General features: G+C 47.0%; 1 protein-coding gene across 13 annotated transcripts in view; it reads right to left on the bottom strand.

Moving 5' to 3' along the window:
• The window catches only part of GTF2I (general transcription factor IIi), a 103061-nt gene extending 81798 nt beyond the window's left edge, over positions 1-21263 (bottom strand). For 4 of the 13 annotated variants that reach the window (XM_031013083.3, XM_031013087.3, XM_031013085.3 and 1 more), the window contains exon 1: positions 20656-20796. The gene's annotated coding sequence lies outside the window, so the exon portion shown is untranslated. Of the gene's footprint in view, positions 1-4336; positions 4591-14124; positions 14239-20655 lie in introns of those variants that run through there. The other 9 variants (XM_063708153.1, XM_063708154.1, XM_063708155.1 and 6 more) reach the window with 5 other exon arrangements.
• Between the last annotated feature and the right edge of the window lie 1996 nt (positions 21264-23259).

Below are 23259 nucleotides of genomic sequence, written 5' to 3'. Positions count from 1 at the left end.
ACAGCCCTGAATTTAGACAATAGTTTAAATTAGTAAAACCTTGACTCGCCACCTAAAAGACTGAAGACTCAGTCTCAACGAAGGTGAAATGGATTTAAACTGATGAGAAACACCAGGCCCATTATTTTATTTTCTTCTGCACAAATTTCTACAGGCTACTATTTTTACTTGTAATAAGCAATGAAGATCTACACTGCACCTTTACTTAAGGAAGGCGAGATAAACTCAAGACTGCAAAAATCAGTATCTTTCCTAACTCAATGTTTTGCATTCAGACAATAATCACTAAACCCCTAGATGCTTAGATGAATAAAAACTGAGAAAAACCTTCAAAATTAGCTAAAATAATTGCCACTAGGATATTGTCCCTGGAAGACAGTATTTAAGACAGGTAATAGTATTCAATTCTGTAATTATTCAACAGGCTTGAGTTAAAAAAAAAAAAAAAAAAAAAAAACCCGGGCTCAGTAGCTCACACCTGTAATCCCAGCGCTCTGGGAAGCCGAGACAGGAGGATGGCTTGAGCCCAGGAGGTGAAGGCTGCAGTGAGCCGTGATGGCACCACTGCACTCCAGCCTAGGTGACAGAGTAAGCCCCTGTGTCCATTAAAGAGAGAGACAGAGAGAGACAGACAGAAAGAATACTTTTACCAGAGAAATTTTCCGTCCAAACCTAAGTTTTTGTCCCCCTATTCCAAAAAATGGACTACAGCGGTGAGTCTGCAGTACTGGTGGATGCACTTCTGCCTTGGCCAGTATTTCAGGGAAGTTCTCCCTTTCTTGGTTTTCTGGTGTCTTCCAGCTTTCCAGCTGTCTTCATTCTTTGAGATCTAGTCTCCAGTTATCTTTTGTATAAGAGGAAAAACTGTAAAACCCAAATTTACTTTTTTTTTTTTTTTTTTTGAGACAGAGTCTCACTCTGTCGCCCAGGCTGGAGTGCAGTGGCATGATCTTGGCTCACTGCAACCTCCGCCTCCTGGGTTCAAGCAATTCTCCTGCCTCAGCCTCCCGAGTAGCTAGGATTACAGGTGTATGTCACCACGCCCGGCTAATTTTCTTTTTTTTAGTAGAGACGGGGTTTCACCACGTTGGCCAGGCTGGTCTTGGAACTCCTGACCTCAGGTGATCTGCCCGCCTCAGCCTCCCAAAGTGCCACACCTGGCCAACCAATTCATTTTATTAACAGCCACTAAAGCCAAGTTTCAACAAAATTAAATGACTAATGGCATCATCATATTCTTGAATGTATACACTAACAGAAACATCCTCAGTCAGAAGAATAAAATGAATTCATGTATCGCTTAATGCCAAGGGAAAAATTAGTGACATCTCAAACTTTTACAAAGTAATTTCTTCAAAACAATGAGTGTTAAGAAAAAGTTAAAATTCATCAAGTAAAATGTTAGATATTTTGTCCTAAAATGGTGCTTAAAATAAATCCAAAAGATCTAATACTAGTAGTTCAATCAGCTGACTTTAGTCTAAACCAGGATTCAGCTGCATTAAAACTAGTTTAGATTATCATGTAATACTACATTTTGGCAATCTTTTAGGCCGCCTAAATCTTTTCATCTCTGAAACTGTTGGGTTTTTTTCGGTTTTTTGTTTTGTTTTTGTTTTGTTTTGGAGACGGAGTCTCACTCTGTCGCCCAGGCTGGAGTGCAGGGGCGTAATCTCGGCTCACTGCAACCTCCACCTCTTGGGTTCAAGCAATTCTCCTGGCTCGATCTCCGGAGTAGCTAGGATTACAGGCACCTGCCACCACACCCAGCTAGTTTTTTTGTATTTTTAGTAGAGACAGGGTTTCCCCATGTTGGCCAGGCTGGTCTTGAACTCCTGACCTCAAGTGATTTGCCCGCCTCAGCCTCCTAAAGTGCTGGGATTACAGGCGTGAGCCATCACGCCCAGCCAAATTGTTGGTATTTAATATTTCCATGTTCTCCCTATAATTATTAAGTACTAAAAGCCAAAACTAAAATCTGTTTTTCAGAAGGAAATTTATTCATCCCTAAAATGTCAGTATACGTTTAATATAATCAGTTCAGATTGTAAACACAGACTTTGTAAATATCTTAATGTTTTCTATTTAATTTTTTTTCTAGACATGTGGTTCACACTAAATGTCTTAATTTTTTCAACATACTACCATTTGTTTTAATTATGTCCACTGAGTAGCTTCTATAGAAAATGTGCTTTGCTAGGGTTTTGGGTTTTTTTTGTTTTTTTTTTTTTTTCAGATAAGGGTCTCACTATGTTGCCCAAGATGGCTGCAAACTCCTGGGCTCAAAGGATCCTCCTACCTCAGTCTCCCAATTAGCTGGGACTACAGGCATCTGCCACCACGTCTGGCTATAGGAGCTGTGTTTTTAATTTTTGTTTTAATGAGAACATCTTTAAGGTAGTTTGCTGACCCTATCAGTTTGTCTTTCGAATGATAGCAAAGAAATTAACTTCATATCTTGATAAGTTTATTATAAATGGTCGACATCTGCTTGACACAATTTACAAAATGGATCTTTTTATAACCTAAGAACAGCTGATAACTTAAAAGACAATGTAAATTGCCCAAGATCACAGAATTGCTAAGAATAGAATCCAGATCTATCCAACTGACTGGATGTCCTCAATTCCCCATTCTCTGTCTTTTTATTTGGTTTGTTTGTTTGTTTTAGATGGAGTCTTGCTCTGTCACCCAGGCTGCAGTGCAGTGGCATGATCTTGGCTCACTGCAACCTCTGCCTCCCGGGTTCAAGCGATTCTCCTGCCTCAGCCTCCTGCGTAGCTGGGACTATAGGCGCCCATCACCACGCCCAGCTAATTTTTGTATTTTTAGTAGAGACGGGGTTTTGCCATGCTGGCCAGGCTGGTCTCCAACTCCTGACCTCTAGTGATCTGCCCACCTCGGCCTCCCAAAGTGCCGGGATTACAGGTGTGAGCCACTGCGCCCAGCCCCCCATTCTCTTTCAAACCACACTATACACTGTAAAATTTAATCCGATTTTAAATATTTTTCAAATTCCATTATCTACAAATTTAAACTTTAGAAAAACATTAAGTTTTCAAGGGCTTAGACAACAACTATAATGGTATTTAAGTCTATGAACTGACCTTCTGCCCCCCCTCCCCAAAAAAAACAGCCTCCCAAAGAAACAGGATTCCTCAATACTAAAAGGAAATATTTTCATTTTCCCAAAGTATTGTACCACAAAATACTAGTTCATAGCTACTTTTCTTCTTTTAAAAATATTCATTCTTTTAAAAAAAAGGAGAACATGGCACATCCCATCGTAACCAAGTCATCAAAGTTAACACTAGTCTCCAGACAGACAAACACCACATCCCACCCAACAAAATGCAAGGAAAACATGGATATTCCTGCTCAAAATGCTTAATCTCAATATAAGCATGAGGAAGCACTGGACAAATCTGAGTTAAGAGACAGTCTATAAAAATGCCTCTAGTCTTCAAAAAGGTCAAGGGCATGAATGAAACTCAAAACACTGAAAAACTGTTCTAAAATAAAGTATATTAGGCCGGGATGGATGGCTCACACCTGTAATCCCAGCACTTTGGGAGGCCGAGGTGGGTGGATCACCTGAGGTCAGGAGTTCAACACCAGCCTGGACAACATGGCAAAACCCCATCTCTACTAAAAATACAAAAATTGGCTGGGTGTGGTGGCAGGTGCCTGTAATCCCAGCTACTTGGGAGACTGAGGCAGGAGAATCGCTTGAACCAGGGGGAAGAAGTTGCAGTGAGCTGAGATGGTGCCACTGCACTCCAGCCTGGGCGAAAGAGTGAAACTCCGTCTCAAAAAAAAAAAAAAAAAAGTATATTAGAGGGCTGGGCATAGTGGCTCATGCCCATCATCCCAGCACTTTGGGAGGCCGAGGTGGGTGGATCACCTGAGGTTGGGAGTTCAAGACCAGCCTGACCAACATGGAGAAACCCCGTCTCCACTAAAAAAAAAAAAAAATGCAAAATTAGTTGATCATGGTGGCTCATGCCTGTAATCCCAGCTACCCGGGAGGCTGAGGCAGGAGAATTGCTTGAACCTGGGAGGCAGAGGTTACAGTGAGCTGAGATTGCACAACTGCACTCCAGTCTGAGCAACAAGAGCAAAACTCCCTCAAAAATGTATATTAGGCAAGGAAACTGGGTGGAAATGTGATCCTGGATTACAGTGTTGCAATAAAGGACATCCATCACCAGAACAATGGGCAGAACTTGAATGCAAGTCTCTGCGTGAAAGATATGTGAGCAAGTTTTGTTTATTTGCTGTTCTTGCAACTATTTTCTAAGTTTAAAAGTGACTCAGACTGGGCGCCATGGCTCACCTCTGAAATCCCAACACTTTGGGACGCTGACGTCGGAGGGCTGCTTAAGACCAAGAGTTCGACACCAGCTTGGCAATAGAGTGAGATCCCTTCTCTACCAAAAATTTAAAAAGTATCCAGGTGTGGTGGTACACGCCTGTTGTCCCAGCTACTCAGGAGCCTGAGGCAAGAGGGTCACTTGAGCCTAGGAGTTCGACGCTGCAGTGACCTATGACCACACCACTGCACTCCAGCTTGGGAGACAGAACAAGACCCTGTAAAAAAAAAAACAAAAAAACAAAAAAGTCATAGATCACTAGCTGGTTTGTATTAGTTGTACATTTTACCTGCTTTTTAAATTTTGTAGCTATTTTTCTTCTTTTAAAAATAGTTTTATGCCAGGCGCGGTGGCTCACGCTTGTAATCCCAGCACTTTGGGAGGCCGAGGTGGGCAGATCACGAGGTCAAGAGATCTAGACCATCCTGGCCAACATAGTGAAACCCTGTCTCTACTAAAACTACAAAAATTAGCTGGGTGTGGTGGTGGGTGCCTGTAATCCCAGCTACTCGGGAGGCTGAGGCGGGAGAATCGCTTGAACCTGGGAGGTGGAGGTTGCAGTGAGCTGAGATCACACCACTGCACTTTAGATTGGCGACAGAGCAAGACTGGTCTCAAAAAAAAAAAAAAAAAGAGGCCGGGCGTGGTGGCTCATGCCTGTAATCTCAACACTTTGGGAGGGCGAGGTGAGGCAATCACCTGAGGTCAGGAGTTTGAGACCAGCCTAACAGAGAAACCTTGTCTCTACTAAAAATACAAAATTAGCCAGGCATGGCTGCACATGCCTGTAATTCCAGCTACTCGGGAGGCTGAGACAGGAGAATTGCTTGAACCTGAGGGGCAGAGGTTGCAGTGAGCTGAGGTCAGATCACACCATTGCACTCTAGCCTGGGCAACAAGAGCGAAACTCCATCTCAGACAAAACAAAAACAAACAAATAAATCCAAAAACCACATAGCAGTTAAGAGCAGGAGTTGTCTGGCTGCCTAGTTTTATATTAACACTGTCCCTTACTATATTTTTCAGATTAGTTAACCTCATTTTTCTCAACTTTAAAATGGGATCATAATAGTGCCTACCTCACATCTCAGGATTGCTATGAGGATTAAAGATGTTAATGCAGGTAGCACTTAAAACAGTAAACTCAGCTCGGGGCAGTGGCTCAGGCCTGTAATCCCAGCACTTTGGGAGGCCAAGGCGGGCAGATCATGAGGTCAGGAAATGGAGACCATCCTGGCTAACACGGTGATACCCCATCTTTACTAAAAATACAAAAAATTAGCTGGGCGTGGTGGCACACACCTGTAGTCCCAACTACTAGGGAGGCTGAGGCAGGAGAATCGCTTGAACCCAGGAGGCAGAGGTTGCAGTGAGCCGAGATCGTGCCACTGCACTCCAGCCTGGGCAGCAGAATGAGACTCTGTCTCAAAAGAAAGAAAAAAAAAAAAACAAAACAGTAAACTCATAAACTCTCAAAAAATGTCAGTCATTGTTGTTGATGTTGTCTTCAGTATTCTAGTCCAATCTCCAGCTCTGACATATCCTCCAACAGAGAGCTTCCTGTTTACTGTACATAGTATCTTAGAAAAGATAAGTTCTCCAGAGACTACACTAGACCTGGAATAGGCAGGACTTCTGTATGCCTTGCTTATAATGAACAATACTTCAATTCTAAGAGTTTATCTCCATAGGCTTACTAGGTATTTTCCCAAGGAAAATAAATTAGGTCAGCAATTCACAGGCTCTGTGTTTTTTGTTTTTTTTTGAGACAGAGTCTCACTCTGTTGCCCAGGCCGGAGTACAGTGGCGCGATCCTGGCTCACTGGAAACTCTGCTTTCTGGGTCCAAGTGATTCTGCTGCCTCAGCTCCCGAGTAGCTGGGATTACAGGGGTGCACCATCACTCCTGGCTAATTTTTGTAATTTTAGTGGAGACAGGGTTTCACCATGTTGCCCAGGCTGGTCTCAAACTCCTGAGCCCAGGCAATATCTGCACGCCTCAGCCTCCCAAAGTGCTGGGATTACTGGCGTGAGCCATCGTGCCCGGCCAGAGGTTCTGTTTTACAAATATTTAATAACAGGATATAAACTATCACAATTTATATTAATGTATATTAACATATACACTTCAGCAGACAAGAAATAGAGCCAAAGAACTCATTTTAGTTCATTTGACTTTAATTGTTAACTCATATATATATGAATATATATAACTCATACATATATATGAATGGCAAGTACTTCCAAATAAAATAAGAAATCCCTTGGCCAAATCTTTGATCAGGATTGATTTTTAAATCAAGGGTTTGAATTTTTTTTTTTTTTTTTTTTTGAGACAGGGTCTTGCTCTGTCACCCAGGCTGGAATGCAGTGGCAGGGACATGGCTCATTGTAGCCTCAACCTCCTGGGCTCAAGCAATCCTCCCACCTCATCCTTCTTAGTAGCTGAGACTACAGGAATGCACCACCACACTCGGCTAATTTTTTTGATTTTTTGGTAGAGACAGGGTCTCACTATGTTGCCCAGGCTGGTGTCAAACTCCCGTGCTCAAGCAGTCCTCCCACCGTGGCCTTTCAAAGTACTCAGATTACAGGCGTGAGACACCATGGCCAGCCGGCTGTGAAATTTTTCTAGGGGCGTATGCTGACATTTTAAGATACAAAATTGTTAATTTCTATCTGCTGAAATAAAGCTGGCACTTACATCAGTAAATAACAAATATCCCTCAAGAAAAAATAAAATAAATTTGAAGGTTTAAGATTTGAAACGATTTACAACTGTGTTGTATTCGTACTTAAAGCTTTATAGTATGGTGACCCCATTAAAGAAAAAAAAAAAACACTTCAGACAGCTAATAGCTAAATTTAACTTTTTTAAAAAGCCAGGTGAAGGAAAGAATGACAAAATTATAAAGAAAGGATCTAGCCAGGTGCAGTGGCTCATGCCTATAATCCCAGCACTTTGGGAGGCCAGGGTGGGCAAATCACCTGAGGTCAGGAGTTCAAGACCAGCCTGGACATCATGGTGAAATTCTGTCTCTACCAAAAATACAAAAATTAGCCGGGTGTGGTGGTGCACGCCTGTAATCTCAGCTACTTGGGGAGGCTGAGGCAGGAGAATCGCTTGAACCCAGGAGGCTGAGGTTGCAGTGAGCTGAGATCACGCCACTGCACTCCACCCTGGGCAACAGAGTGAGACTCTGTCTCAAAAAAAAAAAAAAAAAAAAAAGGATCTGCCCAGTCAGTGGATCACAAGTTCAGCTCTGAGTTCTGAGTTTCACAGTAGCCAAAACAACATCCTTAAAAAACAAACAAGGAAGAATCTTACCAGCTATTCAGAAAGACCTATTTTCCTTGCACCACAGTTTAAGACACCATTTTTGCATATGTATTAATTATACTTTTAAATTGATAGTCCAGATTTTTAAACAGCAGCAGCTTACTCTGCCAATACACAAAGAATGTGTCCCTTTGACATGACTCCAAATGTAAAACTCAGTTGGATTTTGGAAAAACCATTTGGAAGAGAAAATGAAAATCAAGTAGCTATTATCTAAAGGTCCATCTTTACTTTGTTCTTGAGGTGTTTTTTTTCTTTTCTTTTTCTTTTTTTTTTTTTTTTTTTTTTTTTGAGAAAGAGTCTGACTCTGTCGTCCAGGCTAGAATGCAGTGGCGTAGTCTCAGCTCACTGCAACCTCCGTCTCCCAGGTTCAAGCAATTCTCCTGCCTCGAGTAGCTGGGACTACAGGTAGATGCCACCACACCCGGCTAATTTTTTGTATTTTTAGTAGAGACAGGGTTTTACCATGTTGGCCAGGATGGTCTCAAACTCCTGACCTCAGATGATCCACCCACCTCGGCCTCCCAAAGTGCTGGGATTACAGGCGTGAGCCACCCACACCCGACAATCTTTACTTTTTTAAAAGCACTGTTCACAGAAGGCAGGCAACAGAGCAAAGCTATTAGGAAGGTGAGCTTTGCAATCAGGCAAAAGTTCTGAATTCAAGTCCTGTCTCAAATCTTACAGGTGACCCTGGGATTCTTTAATCCCAAATTTACTAGTCTGGAAAATGACAACAGTCTGCATACTTACCTTACAAAGTTGTTATCAGAATGCATGTCAATTCTTAATAAAGTGCATCACAAAAGCATTCAGTGAATGAGCAAGCGTTTATAATTTAAACTTCACTAAAATAGTTATTTTAAAAATATATGTACATATATCTATTAATTTACATAAAAACTCACCAAATCCAAGCCTGGTAAATTGAAAATAGCTTATTTCCCAACAAACTGCATTAATTATCACTGCTAAATAAAATAACCTATTTTCTGAGAGAGCAGGAAAATTAATGAGACAAGTGTCAAAATAAATAACTGCTTTGAAATGAAGTATGTGTACCTTTTAAGGCATTTGTGCATGAACACCTGCTTATGTCAAATTTACTCCTCAAAGATCGTTTTAAAATTTAACTTTAAAAAGTCACCTTGGCCGGACACGGTGGCTCACACCTGTAATCCCCGCACTTTGGGAGGTCGAGGTGAGTGGATCACAAAGTCAGGAATTTGAGACCAGCCTGGCCAATATGGTGAAACCCCGTCTCTACTAATAATACAAAAATTGCTGGGCCTGGTGGCGTGCACCTGTAGTCCCAGCTACTCAGGAAGCTGAGGCATGAGAAGAGCTTGAACAGGAGGCGGAGGTTTCAGTGAGCCGAGATCGTGCCACTGCACTCCAGCCTGGGCAACAGAGGGAGACTCTGTCTCAAAAAAAAAAAAAAAGTCACCTTCCAGCTGGGAGCGATGGTTCACGCCTGTAATCCCAACAGTTTGGGAGGCCTAGGCGGGCGGATCACTTCAGGTCAGGAGTTTGAGACCAGCCTGGCCAACATGATGAAACCTCGTTCTCTACCAAAAAACACAAAGATTAGCCAGGCATTGTGGTGCACGCCTGTAATCCCAGCTACTCAGGAGGCTGAGGCACCAGAATTGCTTGAACCCGGGAAGTGGAGGTTGTACTGAGCTGAGATTGTGCCACTGCACTCCAGCCTGGGAGACAGAGTGAGACTGTCTCAAAGAAAACAAACAAACAAACAAACAAAAAAACTAAACTAGTCTGGATATACAAACTAAACTAAAAGATTCTTTATCCTGAAGCTCTCAACAATGTCATTTGCCCATGCCAGTATTTTCCAAGAAACATGCTGTGTTCTGAGGCCTCATAGGATGAGCCCATCAGTATGTTGAATAAATGAATAGTTACTGTTCCCGACATGATAAAAGATCCCTTCTTTTGGGCCAGGCATGGTGGCTTACACCTGAATCCCAGCACTTTGGGAGACTGAGGTGGGAGGATCACTTGAGCCCAGGAGTTTGAGACCAGCCTGGGCAACACAGCGAGATCCTGTCTCTATAAAAATAAATTAATGTATTTTTAAAAATTTAAAAGATCCCTTCTTAGCCAGGCACAGTGGCTCACATATGTAATCTCAGCATTCTGGGAGGCAAAGGCAGGTGGATCACGAGGTCAGGAGTTCAAGACCAGCCTGGCCAACATGGTGAAACCCCATCTTTTCTAAAAATACAAAAATTAGCCAGGCATGGTGGCCGGCTCCTGTAATCCCAGCTACTCAGGGGGCTGAGGCAGGAGAATTGCTTGAACCCAGGAAGTGGAGGTTGCAGTGAGCCAAGATCATGCCACTGCACTCCAGCCTGGGTGACAGAGTGAGACTCCATCTCGATAAATAAATAAATAAATAAATAAATATGATCTTTAAGGACTGTGTATGGAAATGAGATCAAAACACAAGCAGGAATTCTCAAAAGCATAGAACCTATACAATCAGAAAACTTCCTAGGCTCTGTCTGCTAAACAGGGTTCTATATAACCAGTTATATTATGGATCAAACTCTTCATCATGCTCCACTTCTCCAAGTACACCATAATATAATTATATATACTTCTTACATACACACACACACACACACACACACACACACAGACACAATGGGCTTTGCCATGCTACAAAACAAAGACTCCAAAAACCACAAAAAGGATTAAATAAGAAGGAGATTCTAACACACAGATGAACTTGATAATATCCTGCATTCCAGCCTGGGCAACAGAGCAAGACCCTGTCTCAAAAAAAAAAAAAAAAAAAAAAGTTCTGCACCACTGAACTATACATACACTTAAAAATGGTTAAGACTGGGTGCGGTGGCTCATGCCTGTAACCCCAGCACTTTGGGAGGCCGAGGCAAGTGGATCACGAGGTCAGGAGATTGAGACCATCCTGGCTAACATGGTGAAACCCCATCTCTACTAAAAATACAAAAATTAGCCGGGCGTGGTGGTGCACACCTGTAGTCCCAGCTACTTGAGAGGCTGAGGCAGGAGAATCACTTGAACCCGGGAGATGGAGGTTGCCATGAGCCGAGATCATGCCCCTGCACTCCAGCCTGACAACAAAGCAAGACTCCGTCTCAAAAAAAAAGGTTTTTTTGGTAAAATCAGGCTGGGTGTGGTAGCTCATGTCTCTAATCCCAGCACTTTGAGAGGCAGATGCAGGCAGATTGTTTGAGCTCAGGAGTTGGAGACCAGCCTGGGCAACATAGTGAGACCCCCATCTCTACAAAAAATAATCAAGCCAGACGTGGTGGCATGCACCTGTAGTCCCAGCTACTCGGGAGACTGAGGTGGGAGGATGTCTTGACCCTAGGACACGGAGGTTACAGTGAGCCAAAAGCATACCACTGCACTCCAGCCTGGGCAACAGAGTGACATCCCGTCCCTCCCCCCACAAAAAAAGGTTAAAATGGTAATTTTTGTGTTAAGTATATGTTACCACAATTTAACAACAACGACAACAACAAAAAACAGTACAAGGAACCACTCCAAAGAAAGGCATTCACGGTGTAAATGGCAGACACAAATTTATTCTTCATAAAGGAACAAATTCATCTTACAGGATTTTCTTTTTTTTGAGATGGTGTCTTGCTCTGTCGCCTAGGCTGGAGAGCAGTGGCAAGATCTCGGTACACTGTAACCTCCACCTCCCGGGTTCAAGTGATTCTCATGCCTCAGCCACTCAAGCAGCTGGCATTACAGGCACCTGTCACCACTCCCAGCTAACTTCTGTATTTTCAGTAGAGACGTGTTTTTTTGTTTGTTTGTTTTCCTTGAGACATAGTCTTGTTCTATGGCCCAGGCTGGAGTGGAATGGCGTGATCTTGGCTCACTGCAACCTCCGCCTCCAGGGTTCAAGTGATTCTCCTGCCTCAGCCTCCCAAGTGTCTGGGATTACAGGTGCGCACCACCACGCCTAGCTAATTTGTTTTTGTTTTTTGAGACAGAGTGTCGCACTGTCACCCAGGCTGGAGTGCAGTGGTGCGATCTCAGCTCACTGCAAGCTCTGCCTCCCGGTTTCACACCATTCTCCTGCCTCAGCCTCCTGAGTAGCTGGGACTACAGGCGCCCGCCATCACGCCTGGCTAATTTTTTTTTTTTTTTTTTTTTTTTGTAATTTTAGTAGAGACAGGGTTTCACCATGTTAGCCATGATGGTCTCGATCTCCTGACCTCGTGATCCACCCGCCTTGGCCTCCCAAAGTGCTGGGATTACAGGTGTGAGCCACCGTGCCAGGCCAATTTTTTGTATTTTTAGTAGAGACGGGGTTTCACCATGTTGGCCAGGCTGGTCTCAAACTCCTGACCTCAACTGAGTCATGGCCTCCCAAAGTGCTGGGAGTACAGGAGTGAGCCACCACACCCAGCCAAAAAAAAATTTTTTTAATGTTTACCTTGGGGGAAAAACGAAGAAAGAAAACGAACAGGAGGAAGGAGTGACACTAATGAATCTTGCAGGGTCTATTTCTCTGCCCTTTCCTCATATGGACATAATACATGCCATCGTCCTCCTCTGTCAAATTATCTCACAGATGAGATCATGTAATTTAAGTGCATTAAAGTCTAATGCCAAAGCCAGTTACTAATTTTAGTTCACTTCCAATACCTTATTTATTTTCTTGAGACCAATTACAGTCTGAAAACTCAATCTAGATAAAATTCTACTCACGTCATGTATGTGTTATAGTCAACAGTAAGAGCTAAATATCTAGATATAACAAATCATAATGAACAACATGTAAAGCATACATTCTCAGGTTTCATCAATCCAACTGTCAAGCTCTGGCCAGGCGCGGTGGATCACGTCTGTAATCCCAGCACTTTGGGAGGCTGAGACGGGCAGATCACCTGAGGTCAGGGGTTCCAGACCAGCCTGGCCAACATACAGTAAAACCCCTTCTCTACTAGAAAATACAAAAATTAGCTGGGCATGGTGGCGCACGCCTGCAGTCCCAGCTACTTGGGAAGCTAAGACAGGAGAATCGCTTGAACCCGGGAGGCAGAGGTGGAGGTTGCAATGAGCTGGGATCCCGCCACTGCACTCCAGCCTGGGTGACAGAGGGAGACTCCATCTCAACAAAACAAAACATAAAAACAATGTAACAGTCACAGGGGAAAATCCCACAGAGGAATAAGTCCTTGCCCTTGCAATTCATATTCTCCAGAGTTCTTGGAGATTAACGTCGTAGTCAATATTACTAGTAAAATTTTCGCTTCCTCAATTTCCCAAAAGTCTTTATAATAGTACTTTTATGACTAATATTTCTTGAGTGTCTACTACATGACAGACAGCAACCTAAGCACTTAAACTCTATCCTCGAAACAGCTCTTAGAAGTGAAACATGTTCTATTATCAACTCCATTTTTAAAAATAGGGGCCAGGCGCGGTGGCTCAGGCCTGTAATCCCAGCCTTTGAGAGGCTGAGGTGGGCGGACCATCTGAGGTCAAGAGTTGGAGACCAGCCTGGCCAACATGGTGAAACCCTGTCTCTGCTAAAAATACAAAAATTAGCCAGGTGTGGTGGCGCACGCCTATAATTCCAGCTACTCGGGAGGCTGAGGCACGAGAATCACTCAAACCCGAGAGGCAGGGGTTGTAGTGAGCTGAGATCATGCCACTGCATTCCAGCCTGGGTAACAGAGCAAGACACTGTCTCAAAAAATAAAAATAAAAATAAAAAATAGGCCGGACGCTGTTGGCTCATGCCTGTAATCCCAGCACTTTGGGAGGCCGAGGCGGTGGATCACCTGAGGTCAGGAGTTCGAGACCAGCCTGACCAAAATGGAGAAACCCCGTCTCTACTAAAAATACAAAATTAGCCAGGCGTGGTGGCACATGCCTGTAATCCCAGCTACTCAGGAGGCTGAGGCAGGAAAATCGCTTGAACCCAGGAGGTGGAGATTGCGGTGAACCAAGCGCGCCACTACACTCCAGCCTGGGCAACAAGAGCAAAACTCTGTCTCAAAAAAAAAAAAACAAAAAATAGGGAAACATACAAAGATGAAGTGAAATGCCCAAGGTCGCACAGGCAGGAAACGGCAAGGGCCAGGATTGGAATCCAGGCAGTCAGACTTCAAACTTGTGTCACTAGCCATAAGCTATAAACACTCTCTCAATTTATAAATTTGTCTTCCCTCTCATGATATATTTTTTAAGTAACTAGTTCTTTAAAAATCCTATATAGGGTGTTGGCCGGGCGTGGTGGCTCATGCCTGTAATCCCAGCACTTTGGGAGGCTGAGGCAGGTGGATCATTTGAGGTCAGCAGTTTGAGACCAGCCTGGCCAACATGGTGAAACCCGTATCTACTAAAAATACAAAAATTAGCCGGGCATGGTGGCACACACCTGTAATCCCAGCTACTCAGGAGACTGAGGCAGGAGAATCGCTTGAACCTGGGAGGCGGGAGTTGCAGTGAGCCGAGATCGCGCCATTGCACTTTAGCCTGTGCGACAGAGGGAGACTCCTTCTCAAAAAAACAAAAACAGAAACAAGTTACAACCAAAGGAGAATGAGTCAATCCTCCAACAACTCTGACAGTTCCTGGCTATACTGAACTTTCTCTTACTTTCTCAGTAGGCCAAAGTGGTAAAAAGCAAATGAGTACTGCCAGAAACAGGCATGGAATACCAAAACATGATTTTTACAAAGAAAAAAAAATAAAGAGGAAAAAACAAACAGGAAGACAGCAGGGAGAGTTCCAGAACAAAAGGACAACAGTAAAGGACGACAGGGCAAGAATGGAGAATGAAGAATTATCAAGACAATACCTTCACCTCTTCCGATGACGTATCCATACAATTTTTACAGGATACACACATCCTTGGCTGGGTGTGGTGGCCCAGCACTTTCGGAGGCCAAGGCGGGCAGATCACCTGAGGTCAGGAGTTTGAGACCAACCTGGCCAACACGGTGAAACCCCGTCTCTACTAAAAATACAAAATTAGCCGGGCATGGTGGTGGGTGCCTATAGTCCCAGCTACTTAGGAGACTGAGGCAGGAGAATCGCTTGAACCCAGGAGGCGGAGGTTGCAGTGAGCCAAGATCGCGCCACTGCACTCCAGCCTGGGTGACAAAAGCGAGACTCTGTCTCAAAAATAAATAATAATAAAATAAAATGCAATAAAAAAACACACATCTTCTAAGACACTAAGGCGTTTCGCTCCCCCAGGTAGGTAGCCCCAATACACTTTAGTTAACCGAGTATGAGTCTTCATAGAGCTATGCTGCCAGCTTAAGCCTACTGATTCCCAGGTATCTCAACTCTACAATTAGAATAAGCAACTGATTAGGTGTATTTTCTACTTTCAGTTATTAACAATGAATAACCTTCACTCAATAAATGAACCAGGCACAGTGGCTCATGCCTGTAATCTCAGCACTTGGGGAGGCCGAGGCGGGTGGATCACTTGAGGTCAGGAGTTGGAGACCACCAGCCTGGCTAACATGGTGAAACCCCATCTCTATGAAAAATACAAAAAAATTAGCTGGGCATGGTGGCACATGCCTGTAATCCCAGCTACTCGTGAGGCTAAGGCACAAGAATTGCTTGAGCCCGGGAATCGGAGGTTGCAGAGAGCTGAGATGGTACCACTGCACTCCAGCCTGGGCCACAGAGTGAGACTCCATCTCAAAAAAATAAATAAATACTTTCCCTTAGACTGACATAAAAATGATTTGACATCCATCTATTTAAGCCAGTGGTAAGACAATTTCGTGTTAATTACACCACGCCAGTTATGAAGCATATTGCAAAAACTCATGTTTATATAAAACATTCATGTCATCAACAAAGAATGAAACAATAGTAGAAATGAATTAGGTGAAATGCAATGCAAATAGCTGGTAACCAGTAATAACAGAAAAGGTTAAGTGTTTAGTAATTGTTCAGTGTTCAGCTCCTTTAGATGATAACAACCTGTCCACCTATGGGTCATCGAAAATGCTAGAACATAGCAGGACAGTGGCCATGGAAGTTGGGATCCCCTGAGGAGTGTGTACAACTCGCCTAAGGGTGTAGGTGGGGAAAGGAGGGGGGTCATCAACTGTAAACTAAAACCATTCCTCCCACCTATCTGCAGTTATTTTCCCCAGAAAGAAATCCATTATAACTTTAAAAACCTAAAAATCACCGGGCGCCTGTAACCCCAACACTTTGGGAGGCCTAGGTGGGCAGATCACAAGGTCAGGAGTTGGAGACAAGCCTGGCCAGCATGATGAAACCCCGTGTCTACTAAAAATACAAAAAATTAGCCAGGCGTGGTGGTGCGTGCTTGTAATCCCAGCTACTCAGGAGGCTCAGTCAGGAGAATCACTTGAACCCAGGAGGCAGAGGTAGCAGTGAGCCGAGACTACGCACCTACACTCCCGCCTGGGCGATAGAGCAAGACTGTGTCTCGAAAAAAAAAAAAAAAAAAAGGGCCAGGTGCAGTGGCTCACGCCTGTAATCCCAGCACTTTAGGAGGCCAAGGCAGGCGGATCACCTGAGGTCAGGAGTTCGAGACCAGCCTGACCAACATGCAGAAACCCCATCTCTACTAAAAATACAAAGTTAGCCAGGCATGGTGGCGCATGCCTATGATCCCAGCTACTCCGGAGGCTGAGGCAGGAGAATCACTTGACCCTGGGGGGGGCGGAGGTTGCAGTGAGCTGATTGTGCCATTGCACTCCAGCATGGGCGACAGAGTGAAACTCCAGCAAAAAAAAAAAAAAAGAAAGAAAGAAAGAAAAAACCTAAAAATCTTTCTCAGCAACAATTGCCCCCAACCCCGTCCCGCAAAAAGAACCCCCAAAGCCTACATTTTAATGTCAGTCTCTGTAGTCATATTTGAGTAAGCTGAATCGCTGGAGGGGCATGTGGCAGAGGAGACTCAGCACACAATGCTCCCCAACCCCCCTACCTCCAAGGGCCAAAACTACAAGCTGTGGTCCTATCACTCAAACCTTCTGTGTGGTGGTGTGGCAGACTTTGGGCATCTGAAGAGGATAATGTAACAAATGCCCGTGCTGCGACTAAATTAATAAATAAATCAGAGTGGGAAAAAAGCCAAACTTCCAAAGATTTCCCATTTTATTCCACACTTAAATCCATGGCCCCTTTTTAAACTGGAGACTTATGAAACTTTTAACTTTTCTCATCATGGCTAACAGGAATTCTCAACTCTCAGCCAGTTTTCTGAGCAATCTACAGTCAGTCGTCCGAATTATTTTTCATTCTTTAACATCTAATTTTATTTTTTTATTTTTATTTTTTTTGAGACACAGTCTCGCTCTGTCGCCCAGGCTGGAGTGCAGTGGTGAGATCTCATCTCACTGCAACCTCCGCCTCCTGGGTTCAAGAGATCCCCCTGCCTCAGCCTCCCCAAGTAGCTGAAACTACGTACGCACGCCACCACACCCGGCTAATTTTTGTATTTTTAGTACAGACGGGGTTTCGCCATGTTGGCAGGCTGGTCTCCAACTCCTGACTTCAGGTGTTCCACCTCCCTCGGCCTCCCAAAGTGCTGGGATTACAGGTGTGAGCCACCGCACCCGGCCAAGATCTAATTTTAAAGTAAGAAAAAGCAAATATCTCCAATAAATTTCTCTCCCTTCATTTTGCACCATTGTGAATGGTTCTCAAAGGGCTGTCCGGGGAGCAGCCACCATCACCACCACCTGGGGAGCTAATCGAAATGCAAATTGTGGGGCAACTCCCCAGACCTGCAGAATCAGCTTGGGAGGTAGGGCCCAGCAAGCAGAGTCCGCACATGCCAGCTCTCCCGGGGACGCCCAGGCGCGGTGGTTTCAGACCTCGGCTTAGGGGTTGAGTCACACTGGCCAGGTTCATGTGCTAGGCAAGCAAGAGTACAGAACTCTCCAACTTCTCTAGACTTGTTCCGCTCTATAGAATAGAATTACAGACTTGTCACAAAGATTAAATAAGAAAAATACTGTATGTACATCCAAAGCGCTCAAGAGCCATGGAGGGGGCACGGAAGACACTCAAATGTAAGCAGCATTGCTACCACCGGCAAGGCACGAGGACGATGCCAAACTGGAGGGGGAAGTGGAGGGAGAAAGACAAAGGAGGAAAAGGCTTCTTGTCCCTGCCCCTACAAGCTCAACACCCAGTGACTAGGCCAGATGCAGAGGAAAATAAAAGTGCCCTTAGCCAGGCGTGGTGGAGCGCTCCTGTAATCCCAGCTACTCAGGAGTCTGAAGCAGGAGAATCGCTTGAACCCGGGAGGCGGAGGTTACAGTGAGCCGAGATCGCGCCACTGCACTCCAGCCTGGGCAACGAGAGCGAAACTCCGCTTCCAAAAAAAAAAAAAAAGAAAAGAAAAAGGAAAAGGAAAAAAAAGAGAGAAAATAAAGGTGCCCTGCGAGGAAGGGCACACAAGTTGATTGGGAGACTAAGAAGAAACAAACTCTGACTATGCAATATAAGAGAAGACCACAGGCCGGGAGCGGAGGCTCACGCCTGTAATCCCAGCACTTTCGGAGACCGAGGCAGGCGGATCACCTGAAGTCAGGAGTTCAAGACCAGCCTGACAAACATGGCGAAACACCGTCTCTATTAAAAATACAAATATTAGCCAGGCTTGGGGGCAGGCGCCTGTAATCCCAGCTACTCGGGGGAGACTGAGGCAGGAAAATCGCTTGAACCCGGGAGGTGGAGGTTGCAGTGAGCGAAGATCGCGCCACTGCACTCCAGCCTGGGGGGATAGAACGAAACCCTCTCAACAACAACAGCAAAAAAAAAAAAAAAAAAAGAGAAGACCTTAAGGAAGTGGCTGCATATGCGCAAGAAAGATTTCCATAGCCTGAAAAATGTCATTCCAGCCAAAAGACCAAGATCTCAAGAAGGAGGAGAAACGAAAGCCAAGGTAGCAGCCACAGAAAAATCCTGTAGCAGGAAATAAAATCGGTCATCCCACACCACAGGCCTCCGCCTGGGGAGAAGACCCCGCCTCCGCAGGGCACTCTACCTGCACGTTCTCATTTGCAAACTAACTTCCCCTTTTGTTCCCTGAAGGGCTGGAGACTTCTCCTCTGCACTGTTGGCTGATCAAGCCATTGTCTGCGGCAAAGTTGAATTTAAAAGAGATGAGGCCCAGCGTGGTGGCTCAAGCCTGTACTCCCACCACTTTGGGAGGCCTAAACGGGAGGATCACCAGAGTCCAGGAGTTCCCGACCAGCCTAGGCAACACAAGAAGACCCCATCTCTAAAAAAAATTTAAAATTAGCCAGGCGTGACCCAGGGCGGTGGCTCACGCCTGTAATCCCAGCACTTTGGTGGCAGGCCGAGGCGGGCCGATTGCTTTGAGCTTGATTCAAGAGTTGGAGACCAGCCTGGCCAACATGGTGAAACGCCATCTCTACTAAAAATACAAAAATTAGCCGGGCGTGGTGGGCACGCCTGTAATCCCAGCTACTCAGGAGGCTGAGGCAGGAGAACGGCTTGAACCCAGGAGGCAGAGGTTGCAGTGAGCCGAGATCACGCCAGTGCACTTCAGCCTGGGCCACAGAGTGAGACTCCATCTCAAAAAAAAAAAATTAGCAGGGCATGATGGCATGCGCCTGTAGTCCCAGCCACTGAGGAGGCTGAGGCAGGAGGATCGCTGGAGCCCAGGTGTTGGAGGCTGCAATGTGCTATGATTGTGCCACTCTGCGCTTCAGCCAGGGCAATATAAAGAGACCCTGTTTCTAAAAAAAAAAGAAAATTAAGCCGAAAGCGATGGCTCACACCTGTAATCCCAGCACTATGGGGGGCCAAGATGGGAGGATCGCTTGAGCCTAGGAGTTCAAGACTAGCCTGGGCAACAAAGTGAGAACGCATCTCCACAAATAATTTTTTTTAAAAAAAGGAGGTCAGTAGTCAGCAAGAGCTGCGCATCGGCAAGAGTGGACACTACTCCAACAGCACCCCACCTGTGAACATCCCCAGCCGCAAATCAGCGCAAATCCATAACCTAGACCTAGGGAGGACAAAATTCGCTACACGAAAAGGCAAAAGCTGGATTAAGAAAAAGTGGAGAAGTCAGGGAGCGGGAGGGAGACAGCTTTTTCCATTTCATTTTCCTTCTTCCTCTGCACTCCCGTCGTCTGGGTGCTGGCCGAACCCAGACGGCTTAATTTTCATGGCCTAAGGCTGAAGTTTTCCTTCCGGTCATTGTGTTTATTTCCCCCAAAGAACAGGCCCCGCGGGGCAGGCGCGCCGGGCCGGCCCGGGACAAAGCCCACTGCGGACTCCACCTGGGAGCGGAGCGGGGCGGGGCGGGGGACAGCGCTCCCGCTCCCCCGCCCGCCGCAGTTACCAGGCAACGCGCGGCCCCGCCCCCGCGCCGGTTGGCCAATCCCGCGCGTCTGCTGCCCCGGCGCAGGAGCCCCAGATACACCAGGCGAGCGCGACCCCACGGCGGCTCGGGCCTGGCACCGCGCGCGCCCCCGCACCGCCTAGCCGGCCAATCAGCGCGGCGGGGCATGCGCAGCCTGCAGGGCCGCTCGCTCGCTCGCTCGCGCGCGAGATCGCACGCTCGAGGCGCCCCCCCCACCCCACGCCGGTCGGCGCGCGCGCCCCTCCCCCACGCGCACTGAGGCGCGCGCGTGCCACTGTCGTCCCCCGCGACCGCGTCCGTGCCGCCCCACCCCCATCGCCTCGTTTCGGCCACTGCCAAGGCCGGCGGGGCTCGAGACCCGGCGAGGCGGTGGGGGTGGGGGTAGGGGGAGGCGGCACGGGCGCCCCCCAAGGCCCCACACCGCGCGCGGCGGGCCGCGGCTCCCAGGCCCCTGTCCCTGCAGGCCCCGGCGGGGCAAAGTCTCCAATAAAGGCCCCCGCTCGCAATGGCCCCCGAGGCGGGGGCGGGGGGCGCGGGGATGAGGCGAGAGGGACTCACCCGAGTGCGGCCGCCTCCAGGCAGCTCCGGGGCCGGGGGTGCCGAGGGGAGGCGAGTGTGGGCCGCGCGCGGGCTGCGGCCGCCGCGGAGCAGCCTCGGCTGAGGGGAGCTGGCAAGCGGACGGGAGGCGAGAGGGGGCGAGGGGCCCGTGCGTGTCGGTCGCGCTCCTGTCACCGCCGCATGGCCGCCCCGCAGGCAGGGCCTCGCTCAGCGCCTTGATCCGATCACTGGGGGACAGAGGCAGAGGCCGGGGTGACCGCGGCAGGCGGGCGGCCGCGGCTGGAGAGCGCGTGCGGGGAAGCGGGGGGGCGACCGGTGGCCCCTTTTCTCTGCTCTCCCAGCTTCTCTCTCACCCTCCTCCTCCTCCTCCTTTTTTTTTTCTTTTTTTCTTTTTTTTTTTTTTTTTTTTTTTTTTGTTCCTCGAAGGCGCGTTGCGCCTGCGCATCCGCAGCGCCGCCCAGCGGGAGTTGTAGTTTCGGATGCGTTCCCCGTCAACGCGGCGGCGGTTGCCGTGGACTACAACTCCCAGGAAGCACCGCGCCGGCTAGCCCCGAACCCGAGGACGAGGCAAGCGCGGCGCCCGGCCCTCTCCAGCAAGGGCTGTCAATGGAGGCGAGGGTGGTGGGAGCGAGAACATGGCTGCACCTGGGGCCTGCGCGGCCGCCCGGGTGGGGGAGGGGAGCCGGGGTGCAGAAACGGAAATCTGGACGGGTGGTGGCTCCGGCCTCGTCCCCACCGAGCGCCAGCCGCCGTCCAAGTCCCCCACTTGCTCTTGCACCCCACATTCCTTGCAAATTGCGAGGCAGGGACGCTGCAAAAGCCGGGGAGCCCCGGGCCGGCCCGTCGCCCTCCGTGCTCTGCAAAAGGGGAGTCCTTCCGCCTTGCACCACCCTCCGGGACACAAAGAACTCCTCTCTAGTGTTTTCCAAGCTGGCCTCCAAAGAGACCGTTGCCCCCAAGTTCGGACAGGCGAGAGGGGAGGAGACCTTGTGTTTTAATTCCTCCCCCAGACCCTCCGCCTCTGTCTCTCCCTCAGGATTTGGAAGGAAACTTGCAAGGGAGTGGGAGCAGAAATCCTGACTCGTAGCTCCTGTTTTGTTCTGTCAACCGCGATGCGATTTAACTCAAACTCCTCCCCCTACCATTATTTTTTGCTTCTCAACTTGAATTAGCCGGTGGGTTTTGAAAATGGAGAGACATTACTGTTCACCTAAGTTAAACTCCAAAACTTTACAACCCCGAGGCCGACGATTTTTAGATGTTTATGTAAAGCACGAGATTGAGTGGTTTTTTGATTCCCGCCCGCCCCCCAACCCAGTACCACTGGGGATTTGGGCCACGACGGCCATCCTCCCCCCACCCGCCGCTTCTCGGTAGGTGGCGACCACGACGCTTTTTCCAGCCTCCAAGCCTTTGTCGCTAGCGAGAAAACTTTCCGAGCAGCCAGTCTTTTGATGTGGGTCCAAAAAACCTTTCCTTTCAATCTGGGTTCTCCGATTGGCATTCCCCATCGTCTCTCTTGCACAGACCGCACCCAATAAAGCCTCCTCTAGAATTTTCATGTTGGATTTTTTTGAAAAATACATGGAGAGCGTAAAGCTCACCGGAGAAGCAATCTGATTACAGAAGCCTGAATTTTTGCGATTTCCCGGACAATGTCTAGGATCCCTTCGGTCCTTGCCTAATAAGATTGTGACTCTCCTTTGTCGATTGTCTCGAAAGTCATTCATTAAGTTTGCACAAGAGCAACTTTCTTTTTGCACTTGTATTTCATTGACATTTAGTAATATTTAATTAAATTCTCTATTCCCAATACCACGTGCCACTGACATGTATTTAGGAACAAATTTAACTCTTGAGAAGGCTGTAACTCACTCTAGTAAGAGCAGCCAGCCTACGAGATGCAGATTTCAGCTGCTGTGGACTTCAGTGAGTATCTTTTGTTGAGAGAGTGGTTTCTCCACCTGGAGGGATCAGGGAAAGGATTTCCTGGGTATAGTGGAGTCGTGGAGTAGAATTTGGGGGGGTGTTACAAAGTGAGTTAGCAAGGCAGAAGCTTATTTAGCCAAGATGACCCTTATCATCGTGAAAACGTTTGGAAGGTAGTTCCTTTCTTCTATGAATTTGTTTAGTGGTTCACAGTGGAATTTTTTTTTGAGACCGAGCCTCGCTCCGTCGCCCACGCTGGAGTGCAGTGGCGCGATCTCGGCTCACGGCAACGTCTACCTCCCGGGTTCAAGTGATTCTCCTGCCTCAGCCTCCTGAGTAGCTAGGATTATAGGCGTGCATTCACGCCCAGCTAATTTTTGTATTTTTAGTAGAGACGGGTTTCACCATGTTGCCCAGACTGTTCTCGAACTCCCGACCTCAAGTGATCTGCCTGCCTCAGCCTCCCAAAGTGCTGAGATTACAGGCGTGAGCACCGCACCGGGCCCACAGTGGAATTTTGCTGCCTATTCATAAACAACTCCAACTTCTTTGAGACTGAAGCAATTCCTAAAACGGTTAGGTCAACATGAGCTGGTTTTGAATTACCTCTAGTCAGAAAGCTGTCTCTGTTGAGGCAATGTGTATGCAGACAAAGCGTTTTTCTGAGCATTTTGC

Source organism: Gorilla gorilla, chromosome 6 (assembly GCF_029281585.2).
Source record: "Gorilla gorilla gorilla isolate KB3781 chromosome 6, NHGRI_mGorGor1-v2.1_pri, whole genome shotgun sequence".
In the NCBI taxonomy this organism is placed as follows: Eukaryota; Metazoa; Chordata; class Mammalia; order Primates; family Hominidae; genus Gorilla; species Gorilla gorilla.
This window is presented reverse-complemented; position numbering and strand designations above follow the sequence as displayed.